Below are 21,181 nucleotides of genomic sequence, written 5' to 3'. Positions count from 1 at the left end.
AAAAAAAAAATCCTTGTCTCTTTTCAGCCATATTTTGTAACCAGTCCCAGTTCTCAAAATGACAAGATGGGGGAAGGAAAACCATCATATTACCTGATTTTCTTTCTGATGAAGAATAACCTACAAGGGAGGAGGAAATAAGAAAGGACAGACTGGGATTACCCACCTTAACCTCTGTTGTTTACTGACTGTATTCAAATTTGGCTTCAATTTTTTCTTCCTTTTTCTTTAAATCTGGAGTTTTGAATTTGATGCATAAAATTTTGGAAGTTGAAACAGAGACCCCATAGTGGTCACTGAAATGTTAATGGCATCTTTGGTAGTATTAGCCCAGCAGGTGAGACTAGAATTTTCAAAAGTGAGACCGAATTCTTTGTTAAAGATATGGTTTTAAGTCTGATGTCACCTACTAAATAATTCCCTGAAGCTAGCCAAAAACTTCTTTACAAAAAAAAAGATTTAAATATTAGTGCATACAAGAATTGGGGTATAGGCCAGAGATTCTGGAGGCAGGTGGAAGTGTGTGTTTGAGAGGATTCACTAGAGACATAGTGGGGAACAGAACAGGCAGATCTACTAAAATACACTGCTGAGTGTAGCAACAGGTGAGACAGGAGAGTTCTGCCACGCCATGCTGATCAGTTCCCTGGCTTCCTGGCTCAGGGATTGAACTTGTGCTGCAGTGGCTACCAATAGTTTCATAGTGCTGTGCTTAAACCCTTGCACCACCAGGGAGGCCCTAAACACTTCTTTACTTTTCCTTTCTTATTTTTCTACAATTTACTTTTTCCAGTAAGAAATTTGAACTCTCTAAAACTTTTCATAGTTCCAATAAATAATTTAGTTTAAACAACTTTGAAGTTTTCCATATTAACAGTGATTCAATCAGCAAATAAGTGTTTCTTAGAGTTTAAGAAAAGATTCACAAATTCTCTCCCAGCATAAAATACGACAAAAGGAAGGACTCAAAACACATTAACAGTTTTGTGCTGAGCTTTGGTTCTCTGAAGCAGAACTACAACCATAGTTAGCATTAGACCAAGGGGCACCCAGAGACTCCAAACATAAGGGGTGCACATTCTAAAACAGAGCCCTACAATCTGTCACATAAAACAAAGGGCAGATTCTCAATGTGATACATGTTAGATAGATTTGTATGTTTAGAGAGAGTAGAGAAGAACAGGATATTCCTAATAATTGTCTTCCAATAAAAAAATTACAAAATTAGCGATCCCCTCATGGGCAAATACCCAGCAAACAGGTTTGGCCTGAAGCAGGGCCACTGAGACTCAATAGCGTGCTACAAGTCTAAGACACCTTCTTCTGGGGAGCAGCAAGAAAGGCGCTGGCCAGTCTGGAACAAAAAGCACAAAATAAAAGTACAAATGAAGATAATGGCTGCCATGGTCTCCTTCGCTGGCAGCCTGCCCACAAGTCGCTCACGCACATCTTCAAGTGTCTCTACATGTCTGTCCTCCATGAGTCTCTTTCAGGTCCTGTGTGAAAAAAAGCTGGAGAAGCAAAAGTTCTTTTTTGAGCTCTTGTGCCTTCTGCTTAGATAGTTTCACCTGGTGGCTCAGCTTGGCCCCTTGTTCCCCTTAACTACTTGTAAGTGGTGGTGGGAAACATGTTACCTGCCCTAATGGAAAGAGAGGCAACAGTGGTTGAGCTTTTCTTGGGAGACTTCTTTTTGAGGTAATTATTTTTAAATGTTTGACCCATGCTTAACTAACATTTGCTGCTCTTTGCTTCCAAGGTTTCTTTAACCAGTTATTTTATCTTAGTGCACATTAAGATTCTCTATTCTTGAGACAACCTCAAGGTGGACACACCTTTACTGGAACCTCAAGACATGGGCTGGGAATGGCAAGAACCTGGATCCCAAATTTCCTACCCATAGAGGTTCATAAAACATCAAAGTAACACCTCAAGGGAGAAGACCTGTTACCTGAACTTCCAGCTGGAAATCTTTAATAAAACTATGAGATGGTCATGGAAATGTCTCCCAAAGTTTGGATTTACAGCCTCTTCTGCTGCCTGCCTGGCGCATGTGTGTACATGCAGCCTCCTGTGATGGAGACCAGAGAGACAGTTTACAGAAAACACTGAACGTATGAGTATACAACACCTAACACAACAAAGAACAGCCAGGTCTCATTTTCTTTTTTTTTTTTAGTTAGGCCTCATTACCAAAAATGACAGGTAAGTCCAGTTTTTCATTAACAAGGCAACCCCTAAAGAAAGGTGATAGCCTGGCCGTGAGTCCTCACCCAAACACTAAAAAAGTAACTTAGAATGAGACCCAACCGCAGGCACACAGAAAGATTAATCAAAGGTTTATTTGCAAAGGGAAAACAAAAAGAGGGGGGACCCAAGGAGAGAGAGGTAAACTGGTGAATATGTCCTATTGGTAACGCTGTCTAAGCTGGGATCTCAGTGGATGCTGAAGGCCGGCAGAACCAAGAGAGGGCAAGCCCATGTGTGTTTGGTTTTATAAAAAGCAGGGCTGCTTAACTCCACCCTTACTTCCCAGCAACCTCTGCTCTGCCTTTTGAGAAGTCAAATCATGGCAACTCCATGGCATGATGGGAGTCCTCCATGCCTGGGATCTCTTTGGCATGGAGTTGGCATGGAATCCATACAGCATGACTGGGCGGTGTTCATTCAGGACATACTCTTCCACCAACATTATGACTCTGACAGTAATCATAAGGTATTACTTTGAACTCGTGCATCACAGACAAGTCCCATGGGACCTTTGACTAGGCAAAGTGTTGAACCAACAGATTTCAACACGTGGGTGCTAGGGACTGGAATGGAGAACAGCACAACACCACTAACAGTTCCCCGTGGATCTTTGGACATAATTGATGTTTCCACTCAAAACCTGAATTTTGACATTAAAGGCTTGGGACTTAGCTCCTGTCAGAATTATCTGTCAGCTCAGATGGCCCCTGGTAAAGCATCTACCAGCTCGTTTACCAATTCAGGAAAGAATTGTCTGCTAGTTCAAGTTGGATCTGCCTTGTACTGGGAAGCCAATTAAATCAGGAACTGCCAGAGAAAGAAGCTCAGATCCTAGAGGAATTTATTGAGGGCTTTCTGGAATGGTGAGGAAGTACACTCAAATATAGTTTGCTTGTGCCCGTGTTTCTCGTTCCTGAAGGTATAGTAGCTTTGTATCCCAAAATCTGTTAAATAACAAAAATATAATCAATTTAATGTAAAGATCTTATTGGCTTTATTAACCAATTCGTGAACTCTGGAAGCATCCAAAATAGCCAATAGACCTGTAAATGTTAGTCAAAAGAAAAGGTGGTATAATCAGAAGGAGGGTGGGGGCAAGCTCAGGAGCAAAAGGAAGGGAAGATTACCTGAGGCAAAGTCAGTTTCTTTTAGGGGAAAGGAAGGAGGGAGTCTTGTGCAGAAGACCTTGCTGTCACTGGTTAATTTAAATTTCTACTTTTTGGGATAGTTTGAAACAGATTGGGTTAGATACTAAGCCTGTTGGATTCCTGACATGAACAGCTCCATTTTGAGCCTACTGTCTATTTTTAAATAATACTTACATTTTATTTTGAAACAGTTTTTCTCTGTTCTGTTTCTTGATATGTTGAAGCCTCAGTTTCAGTTGAGGTCACTTACACCTTATTTGGAAGGAGCAACATAGGAAGTGTTCTAGGAGTAACAAAAGTAAGGGAGGTTATCGTGAATGAATTCTTACATGATTTTTTTTAAAAACGTGCTTGAAATGTCACAAAATTAACAAGTTACAATATAGGCTTCTATACAAAATTTAAGTTTACCAGCATCTTTAAATGAGCTTTCCAACATTTTCATTGAGTTAGCATTTAACAGGCAAGTTTGTATAGCTTGCCTAAGATAAGACTTTTTTTTTAAAGATTTATTTATTTATGCATACAGAACTGGGGTACAGGCCAGAGATGTGGAGGGTGAGAGGCTTCACCAGAGACAGAGTGGGGAACAGAACAGGCAGATCAACGAAGTACACTGCTGAGGGGAGCAGCAGGCGGGTCAGGAGAGGTCTGCCACACCACGTGGTCACCTCCGGGACAGGCGGGAATCGAACTCATGCGGAAGCAGCTTTAGATTTTCAGTGCTGTGCTTTAACCCGCTGCGCCACCAGGGAGGGCCGATAAAACTTTCTTTTTAAAGGAGGTGGCTACCACTACAATAGTGTTATCAGGCAAAAGGAAGAGTATTCCCAAGACCCCCAAACCTTGCACACTCTAAATAGGTTCTGCTATCCGCTGTATCAAGACAAAATATACTGTTAGTGTGTGAGGCTTTCAATGGAAAACAAGTTTAATAGAATTTGTATGCAAGAGAGAGAAGGGCAAGAACATAGTCTTCAAAAGGAGCACCTAAGGCTAACACATCCCAACAGGCTAAATGCCCAGCCAAACAGGGTTGGCCCAAAGCAGGATCTCTGAGGCCCCAAAGCTTGCTAGAAGTCTAAGGCACCCTCTGGTGGGGAACCATGGGATAGGGACAGAAGGGGCCAGGCAAGTCAGAAAAGGAGCAAAATCAAAGTACTATCAAGATCATGGTTTCCGTTATCAGTTTCCCCATGGCTCTCTCACCCACGCCTCTGCCAAGTGTCTTCTTCCATGTTCCCCAAGTCCCCGGTACCAGTCCAAAGCCAAGAAGCGAAAGCACCCATGTCTTTCTGCTCCGTGTGCCTCTTCCAAGTCCTCTTTCCTGAGTTCTCTGTAGCTCCCCCTGGCTGTTCAGCTCCACCCTTCATTAGGTGACACAGGGAACATGGAAACTACCCCTTTTAGATTACACTGTTACAAGATCATTAATTTTATGTGTCAAGTAGGCTATTTGGTCAAACATTTTAAATATTTAAGTATTACTTTGAAAATTTTTTTTAGAAGATGTTAACATTTAATTCAGTTGACATTGAGTGAAGCAGATTAGTCTCCATAATGTCGGTGGTCTGACCCAATCATTTGACAGACTACCTCAAAGAACTGAGATTTCAGTCAGGCTGATCAACTGCCTGAGGGCTCAAGCTTCATTATCAATTCTTTGGGCTTCTAAGCTGCCAGTATAAGCAATTGTGTGAGTCAATTCTTAAAAGTTTCTGTGTGAATTTTATATAAATGAAAAATACATAGCTTGCTCACTGGTTCTCTCTCCCTGGTGAACCCTGACGAATATAAGAGGAGCCAATTTTGCTTCATTATTTTGGTAATTTTTCTTGTTGTGTTTACCTCTTAGTTCCTCTGGCTCAGTGCTTTCTAGAAGTATGTGACACAATCAGCTATGGATGCGTTTCAACAAAAGCATTGAGATCTTACTATGTATGTGGTGGTGTGGCTCCCAGAGGAACGGAGCTAGACCTCTGTTCCTGGGGAGCTTAAGAGTGGACGTGACCACCTATCTATGAAATAAGACAGACTGTGATTGATTCTGTAAGGCTAAGTTGCACCATTGAATCCATCTGAAGGAAGGGCTCCTGCTTGGACAATAAGGGGAACTTTTTGGGTTCTTAAAATATGGATGGGGATTAAATGGCTGCCTTTGTAGTGAAAGAAATGGATGTTAAAAACATCCAGAAAGGGCATGCTATGAACAAAGGCTCAGGACTGAGGAAGTAGGGGGCACACTGGGAATAAGAAAAAAATTACCTATTATGTACCAGTATTTTGCAGGGATATTGTTCTAGGGAGAGAGCTTCAGAATTAAATGGACCCTAGACAAGAGACAGCCTGCTGTTCCCCTCAGCAGCTGAGAATATGAGTGCAAATGTGAATATACTTGTGTTCTGTTTTCTTCCACCACAGTTACTTCTGTTTGGAGACACCACAGCTATCTTTAATCTGGCCTGTCCTACTGTTTGGGACTGACTTAATTTTACCTCAGTGTTTAACATCACTCAGGGGACAAGAAGAAAATGAAGCTTGGGGTTTGACAATCTTTGTTTCACAATGGTGCTTAGACCTTATCTCATAGTGACCATTGTGGCTTGTAACTTCCTGGCAACAGAGCTTTTGGCATGCGTCTACTTTGCAAGTGAGGTTTTTTGTAATAACTCAAATGAGATGGGTCTATGACAGTGTACTGTAGACTCTAAAGTACTAGATGGATACATAAAGTAGCATAAAGTTTTTCTAGAAACAATAGATGCTATATTAATGTCATATTTAAGTTTCTGAGTCTGTTTTGTGCAGTCAAATATTGGCACAACAACTTTTGTTTTAAAAGGCTACAATTATTTCCCCTATTGGCCATTTTGGAACCTCATTCAAAAGATTTAATTAGTAGAGCCTGCAGAAGGGAGTCCTGAAAATTTATTGTCACTTATAGCAGCCCAGTAGCTATGTTCTTATTTTATAATCCCTAAGTTTATATCCAAGTCACATCAACTAATTTTTAAAATATTTTAAGTTAGGTTTATTGAAGTTATATGTGGAAAAATACACCCATTTTGGTGTATAGTTCTGAATTTTGACATAATTATCATGTAAACCAGTACCACAATTAAATTATAAACTAGTTCTATTACCATTCAAATTCACTTGATGTGTAGTCAGCCAGTTCCTTCACTCCCACCTCTGGCAAGCCATGATTTGTTTTTTGTCCCTATAGATTTACCTTTCCAAAATGTCATCCAAATGGAATGATACAGTAGTTTGCCTTGCAGTCAGCCTCCTTTTATCAATAATTAGCACAAAACCTTTGAGATTCATTCAACTTGTTGCGTATATCAGTAGTGTCAGGGTTTTACAGGGCAGAATGAAGGGCACCCCTGAACCCCCAAACTGCACACTCTAAATTGGTTCTCCCATCTGCTGCATAAGGGCAAAGCATACGCTAGTGTGAAAGACCTTCAATCGAAAAAAAACTTTAATGCAATTAGTGTATAATAGAGATAAGAGAGAGAACATAGTTAAAATAGTTTCCCCAAGAAACACCCAAAGTTACCCGTCCCCATGAAGGTAAATGCCCAGCCAGACAGGGTTGTCCTAAAGCAGGGACACTGAGGCCCACAAGGCTAAGGCTCCTTCTTGTGGGGAATCAAGGGAAAGGGGCAGAAGGGGCCACACAAGTCTGGAAGGAAAAGAGCAAAATGAAAGTGCAAGTCAAGGTAAAGTTTGTCATTATCATCCTTGCCCTGGGCCTCTCACCCATGTCTCTTTCAAGTGTCCCCTGCGGTGTCCCCCATGTCTCTGTTGCCAGTCCAAGGCTGAGAAGCAAATGCAGCTTCTTCACATCTCCCTCTCATTGTAACCCTCCAGGTTTTCTCTTCATCCCCTCTTCTTCCTAGTGGACCTCCCTGCCTCTCAGCTTCTCTGTGCTCAGTTTCACATTTCCTTAGGATAAGGCGGGGAACCTGGAACCCCCTTTCTCTGGGGATTACTCTGTTATAAGGGGAGGTGGTGATTCCCCCTTTTACCTCCTTTTGGCTCAAAATTAATCATTTAACATCATGTAGATTGACAGATGAAAGAACACTTTATGTACACACGGAATCTACACAGGCAAATAAGACCCCTAAGAGGACTGGACAAATTTCTAGACTAAGAAATATTGAGTATGATTTTGGGAATTCAAAAAAAAGGAAGGCAATTTTGGGGAGGATGACAAAGATAAATTATTTGCTGGGATGGAGAGGAATTATGATTAGTAAATTCTGGTTATCTGTGGTGATTGCTTTTTCCTGGAACTGACTGTCTATCATAATCCCTTCAGTAATGGAGAGTAAGGTCATGCCTCTTCTTAGCTCTTTCAAGGTCTCGATAGATCCCTGTGCCAGAGCAGCACATCTCGATGAGCCCTACCCTGCATGTACGCTGTCAACTCTTTGTCCCTTATTATTGCTAAGTCACATTTTGTGCATAAATGTACTACTGTTTATCCGTTCATCAGTTAATGTGCACTCAAACGATTTCAGTTTGACGTTACTGTATATAAAGTTGCAGCAAGCATGTGTGACAGAATTTTGAGTGAATTTAAGTTCTCATTTCTCTAGAGTAAATATCTTATAGTAGGATTGATGGATCACATGTAACTATATATTGGGTTTTAATAAGAAAATATCAAATTCTTTTCCTCACTGGGTGTGACATTTTTGTTAAAATTATGAATGAGTGGGCCCTCCCTAGTGGTGCAATGTGCCGGGAAGCAGCACTGCAAGCTAGCCACCACTTGAGTGCGAGTTTGATGCCTGACCCCTACCCGGAGCTGACCCACATGGCAAGCAGACCTCTCCTGTCTCGTCCGCTGCTCCTCTCCGCAATGTATTTGGTTGATCTGCCTGTTCTGCTCCCAGCTCTGTCTCTGGTGAATCCTCTCAGCCCCTGCACCTCTGGCCTGCTCCCCAGTTCTGTATGCATAAATAAATAAATCTTAAAAAAATATGAATGTGTATTGAATTTTATCAGACATTCTTTCCTGTGCATTTACTGAGTAAATCATGTTTCCCCCAGTGTGCTAGAGTTTCAGTTGCTTAGCTCACATGCTGGCCCCTTGGTATTAACATATAAGTAGGTGTGCAGTAGTATCTTTCTTTCAATTGGGTAGTCTTATTGTATATAAATTGCTCCCTTCACTCCTTTGCATAATGTACTTTTTGTTTTTAAATTTTAGCCATTCTAGTAGGTTTGTAATGGTATTACCTTGTATTTTTTTTTAATTGATGAATCTTATTGTATGTAAATTTTACACTAATAGTTGATTATATAAAAAATACCAGCAATAAATGAGAAGAAAACAGTTAGAACATAAAAATGACTAAGGATGAATAACTAAAGAAAAAAAACCCATAAAATTAAAATTAAAAACACAAACATAGCAAATGATTAAGCAGAAAATCTATAGGGAAAATGATATATGTACAAAGGTATATAAATAGGACTGTTTATGTAATGTTACTAGTAGTGAGGAAGTGTTGGGTTAGTGGGGAGAGTGGATAAGAATTGCTGTGTTAATTTGCACGTGCCTGATGACATGATGTTGAGCATCTTTTCATGTGCTTAGATCTCATTTAAATTGGGTTTATTATTGAGTTGTAATTAAAAAAAAGATTTATTTATAATTTATGCATACAGAACCGGGATACAGGCCAGAGGTGTGGTGGGTGAGAAGATTCATCAGAGACAGAGTGGGGAGCAGAACAAGGCAGATCGCTGAGGAGAGCAGCAGGCTAATCAAGAAAGGTCTGCCACACCATGTTGGTCAGCTCCCAGGTGAGGGGTTGAACTCGTGCTGCAGTGGCTTCTGAGAACTTCATAATGTAGTGCTTTAACCCATTGTGCCACCAGGGAGAGCCTGAGTTGTAATTGTTTTTTATTGATTTTTGGATGCAGAGCTTTTATCACTTGGATTACAAATGTGGTTTACTTGTTTGCGGCTTGTCTTTTCATTCTCTTGACTATATCTCAGAACAAGAGTTTTTCATTTTGATAAAGACCAATTTATCAATTTCTTACTCTTTTTCTTTTTGTGGTATATCTAGGTCTTTGCCTAATATAAGCTCTTGTAGGTTTTCTCTCTTCAAAGTTTTATACTTTTGTTTTCATCTCTCTGGCCCATTTTGAGTTAACTTAATGTTGAATTTCCTATGAATAATTTTACGTGTTTTAATTTGGAGAGTAAGTATGTTATGGCAGTGTGATTGGAGGAACTTTTGTTCTCAGTGCATAACTGGATGCATGGGTTTGTCACGTACTTTGTCAAGGTCTTCACCTTGACCACTAGTATGGATGATAGTTGACTCCTGAGATACTCCGAGGTATGAACATGGTAAAAGTATAAATGAAAGGACACCTATCCTTAATACCAATATTTGTTCTTACTACTTACTACCTGTAGTATTGTTTCATTAAAACAAATACTTGTCCTGTTCCTCTAAACAATATCATGTCTAGGTCATCTGAAAAATACTGGCTTAAATACCTAAGTTGGAATTCAAAATCATCTTTCCCACTGTTCCTAAGGATTACTTGTTATCTGTCTCTTTGTACTAAGTAATAATCCTACTTGGTTTTTTTTTTTTTTAAGCAGTTTTTGGTAATAACAACAACAACAACAAAATTAGAGGTCCTTCCTGGTGGTGCAAAGGGTTAAGTCTCAATACTATGAAGCTATCTGCAGCCAGTGTAGCACAAATTCAATTTCTGGCCAGGGAGCTAACCCATCTGGCTCAGCAGAACTTTTCCTGTTTTGCCTGCTGCTCCCCTCAGCAGTATATTTCAGTCAGTCTGCCTGTTCTGCTCCTCACTCTGTTTCTGATGAATCCTCTAACACCTTACACCTCTGATCTACACCCCAGCTGTTGTATGCATAAAAAAAAATTAGATAATACTGCCATCTGCATGCTCAGATAATAACAATGAGTGGAATAATTGAAATTTGCTGTAAAACGAGATTTTTCTCTTTTTTAAGTTATTTTAGTTGTTATAAAATTTTAGTGTGTTAAGCTGGTGATGCGTGAGGAGCTTTGATGTTTGTGTTTCCTTTTCTGTCCCTGTCTGAGTTAAGTGTTCTGTACTCCTCAATAGCAGAAAGACAGCTAGCATTGGTCCAAGGGTCAATGGGTGACCACATGGGTGGAGGGTATAAGAGCAGTTGTTTAATAGTTGGTAATGGCTGAGTAATGTTGGCAGATTCTCATGTGCTGGTAGCATTTGTGTGTGGGCTGTATTGGTTTCATTTTGCTGCTTTTTAAGTGGTTCCTTCATCCCTTTCCTCCAAAGACTGGCTCTGATTCTCTGTGAACATTGCTGTACTAAGACCAAGTTCAATTCTAGCTAGAGTAGAATTGCTCTGCTCTATTTCCTGGTATAATTAGTCTAGTTTTGCAGACCCAATCAGCTGAGGGCTGTGCAAGCAGAAAATATACGCCATGCCTATTCTTTTGCATGGAAGATAAGCGGATTCAGAAGGGTATTGGGTCAATGCAAATTCAGAAATTGCTGGTTGTCATACATTTATCTTTTGGAATGTACTTAAATTAAGTGACTTTCAGAGTATAAAAATTCATGGAAATTTTGTAAGGTATTATGAAAGAAGTAAATTAAGGATGCAAAACCAGAAAAAGTCATACTCATCCAAAAATAACTTTTTATCTCTGTCATTTAAGAAACTAAAAATTAATGTAAAAAATAGCAATGTTTTTTTTGATGGGCCATTATTTTGTAATACTGTATAATTTTTTAGGCCTGTAACATTACACCTCAATAAATGCATGCATCATGTCACATCTACCACCAAAGTTCTAGTGATGTTCACCACTATTCACTTGCCCCTTCATCCATTCTTCCCACCCCCCTTTCCCATTCCTTTCTGCTAACTATAATTTTGTTGTCAATCTAGAGGTTTGTTTTTGCTTTATTTTGTTTGTCTGCTTTGTTTAATTTCACAAATGAGTGAAATCATCCTATATTTGTCTTCCTCTTTTTATTTCTGCTTTGTATAATCCCCTTCAGTCCCATCCAGGCCATTGGAAATGACAAGAGTTCATCTTTTTTTTTTTTAATAGCTGAGTAGTAATCCATTGTGAATACATAGCACATTTTCTTAAAATCACTTATCAGTCATTGAGTGCTTAGGTTGTTTACAGTTCCTGGCTATCATAAGTAGTGCTTCAGTAAACATGGGGGTACATATATATCTTGGCTAATGTAACATATAGAAATTTAGTTGAATATATTGACCACAAAGTGCTCTTTATATTAAAAGGTAGTTGTCATTCACATACACAATATCATACCCATCCAACAATTAAGGGAGTTGAAAGTTAAATAAGATAAATATATAAAGTACTAAGCATATATTACAGATTTAAGTAGCAATTCCCCCCCCCTCATTGTTTGAGAGAAAACACTTTAATTGAAGAATTTACATTTAGATATAATAAAATTCAAAATCATCATCAAATTTGGAAGGGAAGATAGGAGGCTTACACTATATTTCTGCTTAGTTAGACACTTGTCATTAATGTTATTCCATTCAGTTCTTAGAATCAGCCTTTGGGAAGTAATCATTGTTATTCATTAGCCAATGAAAAATTAAAATGGAGGAGAAAAAGATAGGAACTATGAGCCCAAGCTGGGATTTCAACTCAGGTCTTTGTGATTTGCAAGTCTCTTCCTTTCCCCCACTCTGCTGTCCTAGAGTAGGAAAAAATTATTTACAAAACTTTTTAGAGGAAACTGCCAACCAGAAGACACCTCAGGTCATTTTCCATTCTCTGGACTCACCCTGAATGTTAAACATGGCAACCAATTTTCCAATATCTGGAGTGAAAAGAGTCTTATCAGTTTATGCTAGTCACTTTAACACCTGGGGTTTTTTAGAGGTCATTAAAGTGATAAATCAATATTTAAAAATAGCTCTAGCTTCAGTTTGGGAAAAAAAATGTTTTAAAGATGAATGCATGTGAAGTTGGGACTTGGAGAGGGGGAGGGAATGCTGACCTTTCTTTTTCGTCTGAATAAATTAGAAAAGAAATGACTAGCTAAGTAGTATATAAAGTAGTATTGAAGCTTCTCCTTTATAGTATGAAAATCATAAAATATATATCTTGAAGATTTTTTGTTGAAGACAAATATTTGTCCCCATAAACATGTTATGTTTTAATTAGGTAAGAAAGTTAAATGGTCTGTTTTGATGTGCTTTTAATATTCTTCTATTAACAACAGGATCTGTCTGTTAAATAATGTTGACTTGCTAGAGGCAAAGCTACCCTTTAAATAGTCAAGATTTCACCTGTAAATTTATGGTACTTCACTTTTTAATTTATCAGATTAAATGACTCTGGCAAATAAAATTAAAATGAATAATCATTTGCTTTAACTTCAGACTAAAGAATTTTAAACCATGTCTAGCATCTAGTGTGTAATTCTTAAAATTATTTTTTTCTGGATTATGAAGAATATGCAGTAAGATTTCAGCAAAAACTAAGTTTTGCCTTGTAGGTAATCTGATCAAATGTAGCCTCTTTGGCTTCTTGCTTAAGATTTATTTGATATCAATTAAATCTATCCTGATGCTTTATTTATTAAGAATTCACAATGACCTTTTTAACTTAGAGGGATGGGATGTGGACGAGTTTTATGTTCTAGAATTTATATTGCTGCTACCCTTCATGACATGAAAGGAGAATCAAAATCCTTGTTTTGGTTCTTTGTTTTGTTGTTCTTTTAGAAGCTTTCTTTCTAGTTAAGGGGCCAGCTAATATAGCATGACATGCTTTAAGCATCAAACAGAGTGTTGACCAAACTGCTGTTCAGCATTTCTGTTCTCAAAGAACCTAATTAAAAGTTATTCTGAGTTACTAGCTTAGATGTTGGCCTAGACTTAGGGGAAATAGAGCCCACTTAGAGTTAATGGGTTGAACCATTGTTCTCTGCAGTATTCTTCAACTCCTCTAATGTTTTTCTCTTTGTTATGCCTAGAAAGGGAATGGGATCTTATTAGGCATAGAATTTTCTTGTGAAACTAAACCCTCTTGACCTTTCATTATTTCTGACTTCTTTACCCCCTTTTCTTACTCCTATGAAGTTCAACCACATATACAGGCCATTTGAGGTACAACTAAGATTTATTCGAGTGGTGACATGTTGTGTGGGTCACAGGCTTTAAAGAATTGATCTATTAGTCAAATTGCCTTTTGCTACTCTTCAGGATGGAAATTCTAACTAGTCTCTCTTCACATCTTAGACTCCTTAGTCAACCATGATGCTATGGTGACTGCTGGATAAGCAAATAGCATTCCTGAAAGTCAGTTTTGCATATTCACACTCAGTTATTGGGTTTCTTATAAATCACTTTTCTCCTCTTTTCTAAATTTTTGCACCCAGTTTCTGGGCTATTGTTTTTAAAGTTCTGTTTGCTGAGCTATCAGAGTTCTAGTGATGAGGAACATTTTCCTTTTCTTCTTGACCAAATTCAGGGTCAGTTTTTGCCAATCACTGTACTTGACTCTCAACCCTCTCAGATTCCCTCTTTTAGTTAACCATAAATAAATTTCATAGATAATATAACATCCCTGTAAATATAATAAAAAGTGTAATGCTATGATTATATTATAATGAATGAGTATAATTTATAGCAACATAGCATATACTTCAGGATGTAACTGTGAGAGCGCAGTTGTGCAAGAAGACAGCATGATGTAATTGTCACTTGTAACTTCTCCTAAAGTGTAAGTCTGGGAATATGAGAAAAGGAAGATAATTATGTATGAGAAGGACAGGATGCATGTGGACCACAAAGTCAAATCTTAGAATAAGTAATAACTGACTAGACTTGCTTGTATATAAGAAAAAGAATAAAAACTTGAAGTAGAGATAACAGACTAGGACAGGTAAGAGACATTCAAGGTGAAGAAAATGAGGAAGGATGATATACTTACAAGGCACCTGGACCATATTTATAAGTCTAGTGACAAAATACATTTCTGTGCTCTGATATAGACAGGTAACCAGGCATTGCAGAAGTCATATCTTGGAGTTTTCAGTACTACCTCCTGTCAAGGCATATTTTCGGTTCCTGGTGCTGAAAAAGACCTGAGAGTCCATATTCCTCTCTAGGTGCTGAGTAATAAACAGGTTTCAATAACTGAACAATAAAACACGTATGTAGAAGCTGGGTAGTAGGCACAAGCGGCCCTAAACAAATGCTTTCCATATGATGTTTCACATCGGAGGTTTGAGGTTATTTTAGTGTTATATAATATATTTTTTGAAAATACATAGTATGACAATAACCTGAAATATTTAAAGTAACTTATTGAGGTCCATATAGTTTGTCTACTTATTTCATGTTTTCTTTGAAATTTATTAAAAGATGACTCACATCCTCTGACATTTTTGCAGATGCCTCTTTGCTTTTATATTCTTGCCACTATTACACTAAACCCCCTTTCAACAAATAGGTATTTGAAAATGGAGCATGGAATATATTTAATTTGAGTAAGCTTCTATCGACAGAAAGCCTCTGTACTAAATTATTGGGCTTTTAAATTATAAAAGCTACCTAGCATTGGCATACACAGGAGTGTGTCTGATAGCTATCTGTTTTGGCTTTAGTCTGGCTAAACAGTCTTCCTTTCTGGGATGTGGGGCCATTGTTTGTGTAGGGAACTGCTTCATACACTCCATAACTCTGGCCTCTGCTTACCAAATGCTAAGTGGTTACATCCAGTGAGTAAGTTGTAAAACACCACAGCACATTTTCAGAATGCTCCCTGGGGGTTGGCAATCACTTACTCCTTGGCTTGACCTATAAGTGCATCAATGTATTTCTTAAAACAACTTTCACAACTTCATTTATGATTTAAAAACACTTAAGCTCCTTCCCTATGTTTCCTTAGGAGGAGGATCTTTTTCAGAGGTCACTGTCAGAGGATGAATGGTGTTTCTCCTAAATTCAGATCTTGAAATCTCTGACTGTGATTGTGTTTGGACATAGGGTATTTTAGAGCAGGTCCTAATTCACTATGAATGATGTCCCCTTATAAGAAGAGGATTAGGACACAGAAAGAACGCATATGAATATACAGGGCGAACACTGCCAAGGAGAGATGTCTGAGAAGAACCCAACCATGTTCACCTCTTGATCTTGGACTTCCAGCCTCCAGATTATGAGACAACAAATCTGTTATTTAGACTACACAGTCCAACGTGTGTTATTATTGGGGAATAAAGTTCTTTTGCTTTACTGAAACAAGGACGCTTTAATTTATCTTGTTTAAAAGGGGAAGAAGAGTCAACAGATAACCTTCGGTGGTAGTTTTATGACCAGCATTTATTTAGGTACCTATTGAGTTACAATTCTTGACTCAGAGGGGATTCCAGGATTATGTGTATGGCTGCTTTACTTCTGATTATTTTGACAGTAGACAATTTATTTAAGCTCTCTGGTTGTCAGGGTCCTGAATTTCAGGTAATTATTCTTGCCTTTTCTAGGCTAGAAAAAATGTACACTCTAGTTGCCTGAAACAGTGCTTGACAGGTAGTTTTTTTTTTTTCTTTTTTCCCCAATGCTTACTAATATATGGCTAATTTTGCACAATAATAGACCTCTAGAAGCTATTGATAAGCATTGGAAATGAGAAACCAATTGTATAACACCTTTAACTTAATATGTACCTTTATTTTTGCACTACCCCACTTCATTTTCTTGATTTATAGCATCCAGAACACTGTTACACTATCATGTTGGTACTGCTGTCATTGCTGTTCTTAAACTTTACTAGCTCAGTGAATGGGCTTCATGGGAATAAAGGAGAATAAAGATTATTACTTGAGGCTTTTTTAGAAGCATCACACAGCTAGAAATTAGTTGAATGAGGACTAGAAACCAGGTGTTGGACTCATCTATCCTGAAGGCAATGAATATAGATCACTTAATCGAACTGTCTTCCAGTGAAATACAGGATAGAAATAAACTTAGTAAAGTCAACATAAAAAAAATATTTTGTATACCTTGGAAGTAGATGTAATAGATTTTATGGAAAAAGTAAAGATTTCAAAAAGAAAGGCACTATTTTTCCTGTTTTTTTATTCCCAAATTGGCCGTTATACGTTGTTTCCTAAGAATTATTTTGAAGATTTGGTACTTGATGAGATTATGGCTTTTCCTGAGAATCATCAGTGGTTAAGAACAAAACCATTCATCAGTTTCCCAAGATAAAAACCTGTTGGTGATATTTTTTATTCCTCCCATCTATCCAACTAGTAAAATTTGTCCAACCCTCTTTGTATCTTATTGCCATCATCTTGTTTCCAGGCCTCCCAATCACTCTTTTAGATTCTTCTGATAGTCCATAAATTGTTCTTCATGCTATAGCTCTCTTCAGTTCCCTACTGGGCTTGCACACTAAGCCTGGTACTCCATAATTCCTCCAGGTTTTCGACGTTCTCTTCAATTTTTTTTCACACTTTGCTCTTTTGTTAATTATATTTGACTTATGTAAGGTAGACATCACATGGAAACAGCAGGATAAGTGCCTTCATTATTTAGGAAATAATGAGATGTTTCTTTTGTGACTTCCAAAAGTGATCAGTGATAACTTTTTGCACTATGAATGCATGCATTTAAATAATTCTTGCTGTTACTATCTTTATACATGCACATATGACCTCAGATTTGGCCAATGGAATATTTGACTTATTTGTTTTTACGTGAGAGTCTTCTTAACATAGCCCTAATAGAATAAACTTTGATGACTTTCCATGCTTGTTGGCATAAAATAGCCCAGTCTCTTCTTACGGATTTTCTGTGCAAAGTTCTATAGTTAGCCACCATAAAAAGGAGTCCTTTTTCCTTTTTGGGGGAGGAAATGTTATTTAGATATCCTTATATAGTTACAGGGAGTATTATTACTATGAGCTTGGTCATTGTTTAATGTCTTTCCCAAATAAACAGGTACAGCTTTCCTTTAGTATGAACTATATCATGAACTATTTGGTTGATAATAACAACCCAAATTTAAGGCAACAGGGGCTTCCTTGGTGGCTCAAGGGGTTAAACCCTAGCACTATGAAGTTCTCCAAAGCCAATGCAGCATGCCAGGGAGGTGACTCACATGGTGTGGCAGACCTCTCCCGTCTAGCCCACTGCTCCCCTCAGCAGTGTATATCATTCTGTCTCCCTGTTCTACTTCTCACTCTGTCTCTGGTGAATCCTTTCAACCCTCTCTTCCCCGTACCACTGGCCTGTACCCCTGCTCTTGTATGCATACATAAATAAAATAAATCTTAAAAAAAAAAACCAAATTTGTGGTAACAAGGATTTTCTTAACCTCATCCATTTTATATTTAAATCCACTTTTGACAGTTATATATGGATTCAGTGTCACCTGCATATTTAGCATTTGGTTTGTTCTACCATATATACACAAAAGCCTGAAAGTAACAATACATCAACAGAGTGATTGCTGAAAGCAATTTGCAATTGATGTGTGTCTATTCTCCTCTTACTAGGAACCATCACTTCCCCCTTCCTTGGCTAACAGATGCACCTGTACACACTGGGCCTTTTTTCCCTGTTAAAACTGTATTCTGGAGAGAATCCTGCAGTACTACATGGAAATGTTCCTCCTTCTCTTATAAGCTGCTTAGTACGCTGTTGTGCATATGGACTGCAGTTCATTCAAACAGCACCCTGTTACTCACTATTTTGGACTAAGTATGTTTTTGCGAATTGTGATGCAGGGAAAATCCTCTTTGTGTATGTAATATGAAGATTTTTTAAAGTTGGGTCTTTAAGAGAATTTCCACTATAAATGAAAACTAAGGACATCTGGTGATATCTGGGATTGGAAGTTCAATTCCTTCATTTCTTACTGATCATAGTTTGCACCTGTCTTTCAGTGTGATTCCATGAAAATTGCTTAGGTTCAGCATTTTAGGGATCTAAGGCAGCCAGGAGCATATTAAAGGCAACATATTTACATGCCTCCTTTTATTCCCCCTTGCTCATGCATATCATAAGACAGTTTTCAAAAGTACCTTTGTTCCCTTCTGTCCTGCTTTCTTTCATAATTTCTAAACATGGTGGTGAAATTTTTTTCTAATCAAACTATTATTTGTCCTTGATAAAGCAGATAGAGGGTTAAACATGTCTCTGATCTCTTGCCTTGGCTGGCTGGGCCCTGTGTATGGGGTGGGGAGCTTGGAGTGCAGGGATGATAAAGGTTTCTCGGCTGGAGTCCTGCTATATTCCTGCAGTTCAGAGAGAAGGAGCTTTTTTAGTATCAGTCCTAAACTTTGAAGGGAAGAGGTTCTAAATGCAGGCTGTGGTGTTGTGAATGGAGTTGAACTATTTTCTTGCCCTTGTAAATTCTAACCCAAACCAAAGTCTTCAATTTGCCCTTTATTGTTTAGTAATTAGAAATTAGTGAGACATGAGACGTATTTTGCTAGGAAATAGAAAAATTTGATGTGATTTCTATATTTGTAAATAATGGTAAGTTTTGTTTTCTAGTCTGTTGGAGTAGATGAAATGGTACTTGCAAATGCTAGGTAATAAAAGATATTTAGCAGAGTGAATTATTGTGTCTTTCTAATGATCTTTCTTCGCTCTTATTAAGGAATGTGTGGCTCTGAAGCTCACAGGGCAGACTTCCCAACCATCAGCCACCCTCAGTGGCCATTTCAGTCCTGTGGTTTGCTCTACTAGCAATTATTTCCTCAAACTCGGGTTGCCAGATTTGCAAATAAAACCACAGGATGTCCAGTTAAATTTGAATTTCAGATGAACAACAGCAGTATTTTCGCAAAGGGATTTTCATTCAGTACTGGGGACATCCTCCCTGGAAAAATATATTCATGGTTTAGTTGAAATTTGAATGTAGCTGCCTGCCCTTTATTTTATCTGGAAACCTCTAAAATCAGGTACATTGGAAGCTCCGTTTAACAAGTCTAGAACCTTTAAGTGATAGTAATGGACACTCTGATCCACTGAATGCTTGTGAGGAGGGGTCTCCTCATTGTCTCTGCACGTTTGCTTGCATGGCCCAAGCATTCATGAGTCAGCGGTTTGCTATCAAACCTCTTTATGACACTTGTATGAGCTACTGTGATTATGTTATTTAAATAATGCATTTGCCAATGGACTGTGAGTATGAAAAGAGAGTTCTAAGAAAGCATGGTTGAATGCATTTGAACGAGTCCTGAAAGTTCGTGGGTCCATTTAAATGCTTATCACTTGAAAAGCTGTCACTGGGTTCAAGTAAGACAGCTGCAGTGCCCTGCTGAGACATACTGGCACCTGAGGCAAGAGGAAAAATCAGTAATACTGATGCTGTCTTTATTTAAAATACTCATCTTTGGTTCACCATGGGTTTTCAACATCATTGTAGGTTTTTAAAAAAACAGGTTTATTGAGAATTAATTCACATACCATACCATAGGATTCACACATTTAAAGTGTCCAATTCTCATTTTAATTTTATTCATAGATGTGTGACTAGACAGTTCACTTTAGCTTTTTAATCACCTGAAAACCATCTCTCCTGCCCTACACTGGCACCCTGCCCCACCCTGTACACCACCTCCATGTTCTCAGTCCTAAGCAAATACTGATTCACTTCCTGTCTCTTTAGATTCCTCTATTCTGCACATTTCATATGAATGGAATTATAAGTTGCTATTTTTATTCCATTTTGTAAACAGGACCCTTTAAGTGTTGTTTAACAACGGTAATTCTGTTGATGATGGAGGTCACGTAAGGCTGCAAGGCTTCGTGGTAGTAGTGTTCAGAAACATCACAGCCATGGTCAGTTTTGGCTGTTCTTATGGGTTTGTAGGCTTTGATGATTATAAGGTGTTATTTGTGTGAATGTACCCGCAAACTGGAAAGACTGCACTTCGGTGCCCTTCATTTCTGGGATTGTTGGCAACATGGCATCTTTCCCCTGAAGAAGCTTGCCTCCTTGGGTCACAAGGGCCACTTCCCTCGCAGAACCTTTGGTAATAATACTTAACATTGTATATTGTGGGGATGAAGGATTTATTTTTACACCAAGCATTGGCAGCAAAAGGTGGCTTTCAGTTCAGGATGTGTTATGTGGGTCTTGTCGAAACATAAGCCCATTGGCCTGATGATTCTTTCATGTTTAGGTAGTTCTCCTGTGAAGCCATCCCCAAGAATGCTGACTTTCATACTTGTCATCCTCTTCCACACATTGTTTGTTCTCATTCCCATTCATTTAACTTTCAGTAACTTCTGTTTCTCCCTGGGCACGAACTTTTCAAACTTGTTTAATTCTACTAGAAGGAACTTTAGCTAGTGACTTTCCCTTTCAGTCCAGCGGATATGAGGTGCTGCTCCTTGTGTAGTCTTAATGTTTTTTTGTTTGGTATTTCTCTTTTTATGCATCTTGATAATCATTTTCATTCATATTTTGTCAATGTGACGCTGTTCATCGTAGAGCTTATGGCACCCAAGCCACGCTGGGATCATTGCCATATCACTGAATCATGTGAACATATTTGGGGGGAGGATATAAACCAGAATACCCTGAGAAAACCCATGAAGACACAGTGATCCTCACTGACACAAAGTTTTCTTTCTTATGAACTGTCTGTATCCTTGACAACATTTATTACTTTCTGGTTTGTTTTGATTTTGACATTAGCTATCCTGCTAGGTGTGAAGTGGTATCTCAATGTGGATTTGATTTGCTTTGTTGCTA

General features: G+C 38.3%; 1 pseudogene; it reads right to left on the bottom strand.

The window, feature by feature from the left end:
* Positions 1 to 3,078: 3,078 nt before the first annotated feature.
* LOC101636766 lies at positions 3,079 to 20,949 on the bottom strand (annotated as a pseudogene).
* Between the last annotated feature and the right edge of the window lie 232 nt (positions 20,950 to 21,181).

The sequence above is a fragment of the Condylura cristata genome, unplaced genomic scaffold (genome assembly GCF_000260355.1).
Source record: "Condylura cristata isolate star-nosed mole 26May11 unplaced genomic scaffold, ConCri1.0 scaffold00019, whole genome shotgun sequence".
NCBI lineage: Eukaryota > Metazoa > Chordata > Mammalia > Eulipotyphla > Talpidae > Condylura > Condylura cristata.
Note: the sequence above shows the minus strand (reverse complement) of the source record. Positions and strands in the feature narration are given on the sequence as shown.